Source organism: Sphaeramia orbicularis, chromosome 9 (genome assembly GCF_902148855.1).
Source record: "Sphaeramia orbicularis chromosome 9, fSphaOr1.1, whole genome shotgun sequence".
Lineage (NCBI taxonomy): Eukaryota > Metazoa > Chordata > Actinopteri > Kurtiformes > Apogonidae > Sphaeramia > Sphaeramia orbicularis.
In genome coordinates, this window is record NC_043965.1 from 13,863,052 (window position 1) to 13,873,627 (window position 10,576).

The window sequence follows — 10,576 nt, forward strand, 5'->3', positions numbered from 1 at the left end:
ATAATCTGTCCAACACCTTGTTAAAGTCAGGTACTTTCCTGGGAGATACTTCCCATGATGCCCTCTAAAACCTGCTGGGAATCAGTGTAAACCACCAGGAAATTAAAATCAACTGAACATACTTTAACAAAAAAGACAGTTTCATTGCCATAATGTCACAGACAGGCCTTACACTATCGGACACATGCATCATCCTGGTCTTTGCATCTTCACAGGAGAAAAGATGCAAGGTTATAATAGTTTTGGATTTTTCATTATAGTTTAGTTTTATTTAGTTTGGACTTTTTTTCTCTCTAATTCAGTTAGTTTTGGTTCGTTTTTAGAGCAGGTTTGCTAGTTTTTATTAGTTTTCTTTTTTTTTTTTTTTTTTCTAAATGCATAGTTTTAGTTATAGTATTAGTTTTAGTTTTGTCATATCTTTTATCTTCCTCGCCATTGTTTTCAAATAAATCCCAGACAGGACTCTGCTGCTTTCTCCCAACTTTAGTCTCCATGTTTCCAGGTAGAGTGGAGACGAAAAGACGACTCTAAACGACAAGTGACAAGAAGTGACAGACCGTGAAGTGCCATATGGTGTCAGCAGCTAAAATTGCTCGAGTGAAATAAATCGATTTCGTATCAATCCGACACTGAAAAAGAGACAAAAATGAAGGGAATTTTATTCAAAATTTTTATACATTTTTGTTAGTTTTGTAAACACACGATACAGTTTCAGTTAGTTATTGTTTTTTCTTTTAATTATAGTTTTTATTTATTTCAGTTGACGAAAATGTTTTTTCAATTCTAGTTTTCGTCATTTCGTTAGTTTTCATTAATGATAATAACCTTGGAAGGATGACACAAATATGTATGAAAGCACAACAGAGGTTAGAAATCACAGATACTTTATAGGATGGAAAGAATAATCTTCACTGTAAATTTGAAGATGGATTTTTTTGTGCAATACTGGGAGGGATGGGTGAGATATGTAAAGCCTTTGAGATCTGATTTTGCTGAGATGAATGCATGAATATGAACCCAAAATCCTCTGAAGGAAATATGTTTTTGTGTTTTTATTTATCTTTATTTATACATTGATTCTTTACTTTGAGATCCTGTATGCCAGGACCATGATGAGCTGCTGTAAATGTTTTTGTTTTGTTTTTTTACACCCACTCTCTGGATTTGTATAGTTTGTGTATTTGTTTGTTTTTTCAATATATGAAAAATTCTGAATTCTTTCAATAAAAAGAGAATTAACAAAAAAAAAAACAAAAAGAAATCACAGATACTGAAACAACTTTAAAGGATAAGAGAGTGAAAAGGAGTAGAAAATAAGGTTAAAACAGGACAAGATGAAGAATAGAAGGAAACGCTGGTGGAGAAAGTGAATGGTGGAGATCCACACTTGCTGTTCATGCCTCTTCAGTATAATCCCAGTGTTGAGCAGAGGCAGCTGGGAGACTGGCAGCTATTCAATCCCTAATGAGCAACCATCTCCCTGACCCTGCCTCGTCCAGCTCTTCCTCGCTCCATCTCTCTGATCAATAAACCCCTCAGTCCGAACCTCCACCCTCGGCTCGCCTCACTCAGGCCAGCTTTCCGCAATTAGGAGAAGGGCCGAACATAATTGCGATGAAAGGACAAGAGCTTGTGTGGTCTGCTCTGCCATCGGCTCGACTGTGTCAGAGCCAGATGCCTTGTTGTTCTGAACATTGTCCATCGGTGCACAGTAAGAGGCTTTGTTCCCAGAGGAGATCAGGAAGGGAGAGGCGATGACCAATGCACCCAGACCAAGTGGCTCAGAGTCAGAGGAGGCCTTCACAGCAGGAAGTTAGTCAGTCCTTTGGTCTTAAAACATGCATGTTCGTTACAGAAAATTATGACAATGTGTGTATCGACTGTAAGCTGTAGCGGTAACTTGTGTTAATATTGAGACAGTGAGTTGGGCATGTCAACAAAAACTAAAGCAACTTCAATGAAAAAAACAGTTTCAAAGATTCAATATGTGCCAAGCTTATGTGAAGTTTATGTTGGAGTCACTTTTGTGCATGTCTTTGAGTTGACTTTATTTCTAAGATAACAGTAGCTGATGTTGTACATGGCTGGCACTGAGGACAGGAGAAGTGGCAGTTAAAGATTTTTGGAAGCTTGATTTTTTTTCTTGTCTAGAAATACATTAATTAGTACCTTTGGAAACTTTACAATGACCAAAAAGATTTGAGTTCCAGACTTGTGTTTAGCAGAACAGTACAACTTTGTACATCAATACATACGTAAGAAATTTGGTGAGTTTAAAACATCTTGATCTGAGTTAAGCCTTACAGATATCAAATATACAGTAGCCCCTTTTACACAGCACATCTGTTGCGAGAATATTTCGCCTTTATTCTGGAAAGACGTCTGTGTAAACGTAATGGTGGGATCATTTGGTCCAGAAACATGATTTCACCTTATCATGGCTTGGTTACTACCTCCAGAGGCATTACAAAGCTACGATAAAGGTGGAATCACATTGCTGGAATGCTATGTAAAAGGAACACCTCTCATTCCACAACCAAGGTGTTGTTTTGATGATGTATTGCGTGTGTGACCACCGCACTATCGGGATTTAAAAATGAGCATGTGCTGTGTACAGTAAACAAACTAGGGAGATGCCGAGGTCCACGACCTGTTGTCACTTCAGGTGCTGGACTCTATCCATGCTAACATTTGTGGAACAATGAAAGATGGGCCAACTCTGGAGAGGTTAGCAACACCGCTATGTTCGGGGAATTTCCAACATGAACATGATACGTCACACTATGCATCACCACCCCTTTAATTCCAGAACGCAGGTCTGCTGTGTAAAAGTCCAGCCTATCTCACCTCTGTTACTCCTTTGGCTTGGCTGTGGAAATCGGTCAAAGGTGGAAAAAAGGTGGGATCACTATCTCACCTTTTTTCCAAGATCTTTGTCTAAAAGTGGCTAGTGATGCAATGCTCACTCCTATGTTCTTCATTGTCTCTCCTCTGGTCATCTACAGTGTCAGCAAAGTAAAACACTAGCTGCTATTAGTTTGGAAATTGAGTCAACGATTCTTAAAAAATTACCAGTTACATTGTGAAACTTTCCATCTCATAGCCAGTTCTCTCTAGGTACTCCAGCTTCCTCCCTCTTTCCAGAGACAAGCACATCCAGGGCATACCCCAGGATAGGCTCAGAAACACCCACTACCCTCTTGAGGAAAGCAATATGGAAAATCAATGAATGAATGAGAGGTATCCAGTATATGTTGGAGTGTGCAAGACTGTCCGACTCACACATGCTAAAAACCCACTCTACAGAATATAACATTGTCACTGAGTCTGCCAAACATATCTGTAACTATCTCTGTCTTTCTCTCTATTTATCAAGAGCAGAGAGAAAGAGAAAGAGAAAGAGAGAGAGAGAGAGAGATCAATCTTCCAATCACATCTCATCTAAGAAATTGCTTTTTTACTGTAATTTTAGAAAGTAGACATGGATATACAACATAGGTTATGTAATGTTGGTATTTTTAGTTCTGTAACATCCATGGTATGTATAATAGGCTATATATAACACATAATGGAAGCATTTTTTCCCTGACAACTGGTTTGCAAACTAATTGTTTGAGTTACCTTCATTTGTTTAGGAGACATATGAATACAATTTAGTGTTTACGTTATCTTCAAACTTAAATAGTTCCTCACAGTTGCTTTGTGGGTTATGATTTGCACACTAAATTTGATCCCAGTCATAAAATTTTTGTTAAAATTTCAGTGTGTGGTTTGGAAAATAGCTGACTCTTAACAATTTTACAGTTAATCATTTTAAGTGAAGTAAAAGTAAAGGAAAATGTATGTTTATTGTCTCCATAATATCATAATAATATCTCCATAATATCTCTATTAATTCAACCTCTGCATTTTCAAGTACACACAAAGCGACCAGCGGGCTGCCATAGATGGTGTCCAGGGACCACCCCCAGGTCTAAACTAATTACTTGTTCAAAGACATTTGACGGTAGAAATGACTTAATATATATTTAGTTGATGTAGGACAGGGGTGTCCAAACTTTTTTTCAAGAGGGCCAGATCTGATAATGTGGACATTGCCAGGGGCCAGTGGTCCCTTCAGACATTTTTTAAACAGTAAAAATTACATATAAATGCGTTGTTCTACAACAATTTTATTTTCATAGTCACAATATCATTTTTTAAAATGGCAATGTAACCACATCTAAGTCACTCAGGTGTGAACTAATTAAAAAAAAACAAACAAAAAAACAACAAAAAACAATTCTGCCTTCCTTTCACATCTGGAGTCAGATAACAGAACAAACTGTATGGAGTATCTCAAACTTCCAAGTTGATAAAAATCTTAACCCCACATTCATTTTAAACATGACTTATATGAGTAATCATTACTCATATTACTCAGTAATACAAAGTCTGTTAACGTTTAAGATGAAAACATATGATTCTTACTCTTGTCTTTCACAAAATCATTCAGAAAGTAACATTTGTGTCACATCTACAAGTACATAACACCAGCAGTTATAGGCAACTAACCTGGCAACTTGGTAGCCTGCCTTGGTGGCGAATTCATTGAACTCACAGGTTCACATGAAGAGTCACTGTTGTGAGTTTAAAGCAGCTTGAATTTGCTTCACTTTTTCGGAGCGCTCACTCCCTGCTAGCTTGTCGTATGCGTTAGCATGTTTTGTCTGCTCGTGTCTCTTTACATTGAATTCCTTAAACAAGGCAACAGTCTGTTGACAAATTAGGCAAACACAATTGCCTCAATTTTCAGTAAAAAAAAATTGTAATTCCCATCTCTTCTGGAAGCAGCGGCCCTCACTGTCAACTTTCGTTTTTTTTATTTACAGGCGCCGTGGTTAGAAATTAGCGAAAAAGGTTCACGGCGAGGTCACAGAGCCAGATAGAGTTAGAGTGGTGCTGCCACCATGAGGTGAAAGGAGAAACTGCATTTGGAACCTTTTATGATTCATGTACTCGGTTCAACAGTCCAAGCAGGCCATAAATAATACAATATAAAACCCAAGCTGTGGGCCGTATAAAATCTGACCGCGGGCCGTGATTGGCCCCCGGGCCGGACTTTGGACATGCCTGATGTAGGACCTTTGGGAACCCCACACAACGCTGGAAGAAAATAAAGAAATACTCTAATTTCTTTCATTTTAGATTGAATAGGATGCAGTAGGTGTTTTAACCCTTTCATGCATGAACTGTGAGAACCTTAGTCAAGATTTTTTTCTTCAGTGTTTTTATTCCTCCTTAGGCATGAAAAAAACAATGCGATCGAGTTTTTTTTTTCCTGTGGAGTTACAAAAATATCCATGCATTTATTTCTGAAGTAAGGAAACATATGTTTAAAACCCAATATCAGAAAGTGATATGAAAACAATGAAATAAAAACATTTTTACTGCTGCTAATCTGATGTCTTCTCACATTTTAACATATTCTAATGCTAGTCATTACTCACTTCATGGAGATAATATGCAAAAAAAAACTTCTTGTCTAACAAATAACAATTGATTTACACTTAAACATGTTAGTACAGATCAGGTTTATCAAGAACAGCAAAGTTACAGTAATGGTATGAATGTCAGTGTATGGGATGGTGCGTAAGTGTCCACTGCGTTGGCTGATATGGAACTAAAACAACAAAACCCATGAATATACAAGAGAACAGCTGGAGAAGAACTGTCCACTGGAGTGGCCTATGCACGAAAGGGTTAAACTGCTTTGGGTCACATGTATGTGTACGATGCATTTGAACATCAGTATAAATATTAGACTAGTATGGTCCTGTAATATGCTGTTGTCTGTGAGGGGGAAAAACAACACTTCTGAATTTGCATAATTTGTATTAGTGTATCAGCTGAACTATGTGCCCTTGTTGAACATTTCAGCACAGCTCAGTGACTTCAAATGAGCAGACAGAGGCCACAGAGAGGTTTCAGGGAAGGTCAGCAGTGGGTTCATTACAAGTAAAAATAGCCCTGTTTGTTTATGAGTTTGTTTGTCTGCAGTTTTACATGGCTGACTCAGTGTAAATTGGGTGAGTAGAGATATGGAAGGCTGAAGTTTTTCTGTTGCTACACAAACACGGAAAACAAAAACAATGACATTGCTTACAATGTTAACAAAATTCAGTTATGCAAAAAAGAAGAAAAACAGGAGAAAAAAAAAAATGGTCATGGAAAGTGACACCACCTGCTCAAAGAAATCACCTACTATCTCTTCATTGTTCAGGCTTAAAATGCAAAAAAGTGATGAAATGGATAAAAGTCATGATACAATCTTTTTCCCTTGAGTGGAACCACCATTATATATATTTGTCATCATTCACTGTGTGACATGTGAAGCTCTCACACAAAATACTCCATACCCAAAAGCTAAATGGGGCAGTACTGAAACTGTAAACACAAACGTCAATATTAGTGTCTCATTTAGGAGTTTTTCCCAGGCTCCAAAGGAATTTTGTTCCTGTTTTTAAAAAAAGATACGGGGTTAGATGGTAAACAATAGCCAATAACCCTCAGGCTTTTTTTTCCCCCTTTGTGTGACAGGAATGAAGAGGGAAACAAACCGTCGCCTGAGATGAAACAGGATGACAGGTGTCAGATGTATGAAACGGGACTCTGATGGTCTCAGAGATACTAAAATGCAAGAGGGTACCTGATCTATTGGGCAAAATTTCCATCTCATACAGACACTAAAAAATCCCATCATCAGCATTTACTAAACAATCCCAAACACAGAGGGAACGTAACATTCAGCAATAACAGTGTGTGGGAAACTGATGGAAACCTTGATAAGACACTGTGAGGCGGTTGTAGGTGTGAATCTCACGTTTGCCTTTTTCCTCATCCTGTAGGGTGGAAGTCTGGATGTGAAAACAACAGTTATGTTCCTGTCATACACAGTGTTGTGCAGGTTACTTCCAAACTGTAACAGACTACAGATTACTTGTTACTGTTATTTGAAAGTAATTCCTTTCCTTACAATATTACTGACCTCAGATCAGCTGTAACACTCAGTTTATTTAAATCCAGGTTAAAGACTCACCTGTTCACAGCTGCATTTGAATAGAGTTTTTATACATCAGTTCAGATCTGCACTATTCCTTTTAAGCTAAAAGTTTTTATCTGTTTTATCTGCTTGTCTCTTTTATCTGTTTTTCTGTTTTACCTATTTATCTGATTTTTGTTTGTTTGTTTTTCTCATGCCTTCTGCTGTAATGCTTTTAATGTTTAATGTAAAGCACTTTGAAATGTGCTATATAAATAAAGCTGCCCTGCCTTGCCTTGCCTTACTGTCTCAGAATTGTAATGTGTTACATAACTTTTATTATTACTTTTGAGTTGCATACAGATCTCGTCATAAATAGCACATGTGCAGTAGAACCCCACCCCCTCATAGTCAAATATTACACACACCCTACCCCAATACAAGACATAGGAGAGCCTTGGGACACATAAATTTGCACCCCAAAGTGGACGGATAGTTCAGTGAGTAACACTATGATCTACGATGTTTAAATCCCAGACAGAACATTTGCATTTTTTTCAACATTTTACATGTTGGGGGCGTGGCACCGAGGACGCTGTTAGATAAATCCACAACTGATAAAGAATTCTAGCCAGTCATAGAAACGTTAGCTTACCTTGTCATTGCTGATCACAGGGATCATACTAACTAACTTCTGTAAAGCAGGGTTAGGGTTAGTAATGAGTATACGTCCATGTGGACAATGGACTGTCTTCTGCCATCTTCACCCATTGGCTGAACACCAACAGGAAATAGAATTGTACAGACACATTTTTGATCTCTCAAGGTCTCACGGTCTTGCAGTTTTTGTTTTGTTTTTTTTTCATTTGAGCAATTAAATTATAGGTGTTGTAACGCATGTGCTATTGAACATGTACCAAGTAAAATATTACTGAAAATTGATTAGTAATGCCTTACACTACTGCGTTAAAGCAAAAAAGTAATCTGTTACTATAATGTATTACTTTTGTGACATGTTACTCCCAATACTGGTAATGCATTATGACAAAAATTAACCATTACATTAATGGTAAAGTGCTTTTAACCACCCGCTATATTCCCAAAACCATATGTCTAGACTTGCTTTACTCTTCTGCTTCTCTCTGGGATTTTTTTAAAAAGAGTTTTCCCATCATTTAGAGTTCCTAAACATACTGTATCTCCATTTGGACTCAATCTCCTAGGCTGAACTCTTTCTGCTTTTTCTTGTGCTTTATAGATCATAGTAGACTTCTGGGACTAGCAGCCCATTTCCTGTCATGCAGCCCACTCAAGACATCTGATTTCCACCTCCAGTCTTCTGCAGATGCTGGACAGTGATGTGAACCAAATCAACCAGGGACTTGTACCGAAATGTGCATGATGCATGTCAACATGTTTGAAGCCATTTAATGCAGACCAGATGCCAGTTTATTGTGACACAGGGAAACATCATTGGATTCATTTGTTCTCAGTAATTAACATCACACAATGCAGATTAGGAAGGACTTGAGCAATATTTAATGTGTCTTTCCTGTATTAGTCAGATTTGTAATGTAATGCATTTTATTCTATTGACAGGACAAATGTTGCTACAGATACATGGAAACTTTACTGCATGTTTTACTGTATTTTTTTCACTGTCTTTACATACCTAAAATGCAATGTTGAAATGTAACCATAAAGAGTGGAATAAACTCAACTTACCGGATATGGTAAGTCAAGTTTATTGTGTATAACCTGCATTTATCTTCATAACATCAAACTGATACATACAATGCATGTTAAACATAATCACTGATCATGAACGATAGCTCATTTTTATTCAATTGAATAGAGTCTTTTTGATGTGGTACCTATGAATTACAGGGATTTAGGGAGACCTAACAGCAGAAATGAGATGATATTCATAAGAATAATTTCACTGGTGTATATTTGCCAGAAAGTATGAATCATTCCATTGTTGTTACCTTAGAATGATCTGTTTAAAACTCCAGAGGGAGTTGATCACTGGCTCAGTCCACTTTGTTGCTGTTGTCTCATGGCAAGAGGGTCCTGGTTTGACCCCAGCGCTGGCTAACATGGGGCACTCTATGTGGAGTTCAAGTTCATGTCTCAGAGTGGGTACTCGCCTGGCTTCCTCCCACCATCTAAAGCACCTTCATGGGTTAATTGGTCATTTTAAAGTAGGAGTAAATGGTTGTTTGTCTGTATTGGATATGCTCCAGCCACCCATAACCCTAAAGAAGAATAAGCAGTTTGGAAAATTAATGAAATTAAGGAAGAAATAGGCTTCAGCTACCTTCAAAGCTAGAAAGGTTTACCACAAGCTCAGTATTAATCACTAGTACTTTATATATTTGTTTACCTTTTCATTGTATTTTGTGTCACGCTATCTAAAAACCGTTTTTCTTGATGCTTTCAGTTCTTAACTACAGAGCAAAAAACATGACACTCATTTGTGCACCATAATAATTATGCACTTAAGTGCATAATTATGGAGCTCGAATTTCTTGATGACAATGGAAAATCTACAAAAAACAAGATCTAAATGATGAGAAAGTTTGTTTTTTTTTTTTTTAAATCACTAGTGATCAAAATACCTTTTAACCGATGATGGGAAAATCCATCCTTTTCAGTGATCCATTGTGTGGTTTGTGTAGTCCTTGTTTGGCCTGAAGTGATAAGCAGCTATATGGGGCAATTCACAGCTATTAGTAATAAAAGGGTGTAATAAACTTTTTACCTCTCCAACACTTTCTCACAGCTGCTGTTTAGGGATTAATGTCACTTCATTATGTGGCTGTATTATAAATTTCCCACTGTCGTTGGATTGTCTTGTCATGAAAGCCGCTCACAGACAAATAGGTCTATATATGCAGAGTACTGTACTTGTCTCTGTTTAAACAGAGGGGATATTCAAGTATCCTGTGAACAGCCTCAAATAGCTGTTTTCTTTTAAGAGCAGGATTAAGTACACAAGCAAATAGTAGGTCTCTACATTTTTGGAAGTGAAAGGGGAATTTTGAACAAAAGTCAGATGTTTGATCCAGCAGATGTATACATAAGGCAACAGGACGACGTGTATGGAGAAAGAACCATTTAAAGCACAAGAAGCAAAGCAGCTTAATTGCAGAAAAGAAAACATTTACTTCCTCTACACTGAGTACGTGCTACTGGGAAAAGCAGCGCTGTAGGAGATTTTTGTCGGCTCTGTAACACAGAGGAGGAAGTACTGTATGTGCTCTAAGTTTGTGCACGTTGCTCCTTATCATCATGTTGTATTGTTAAAGTTTGAGGTTCTCATAATGTGTTCAGGTTTCCATCAGATAGCTGCACTCCACACAGGATAATGTGTGTGTGATAATGAGAAAAATCTCTGATGTTTTCAACATCTGAATTAAATTTTATATTATTATTATTATTATTATTATTATTTATATTTTAATTAAATAGGTGGATTTTGTTTGTTTGTTTGCCTTTAGGGCCCCAACAAACCTATTCATGTTCAGTGGGGTGTCTTTATATTGGAGGTTT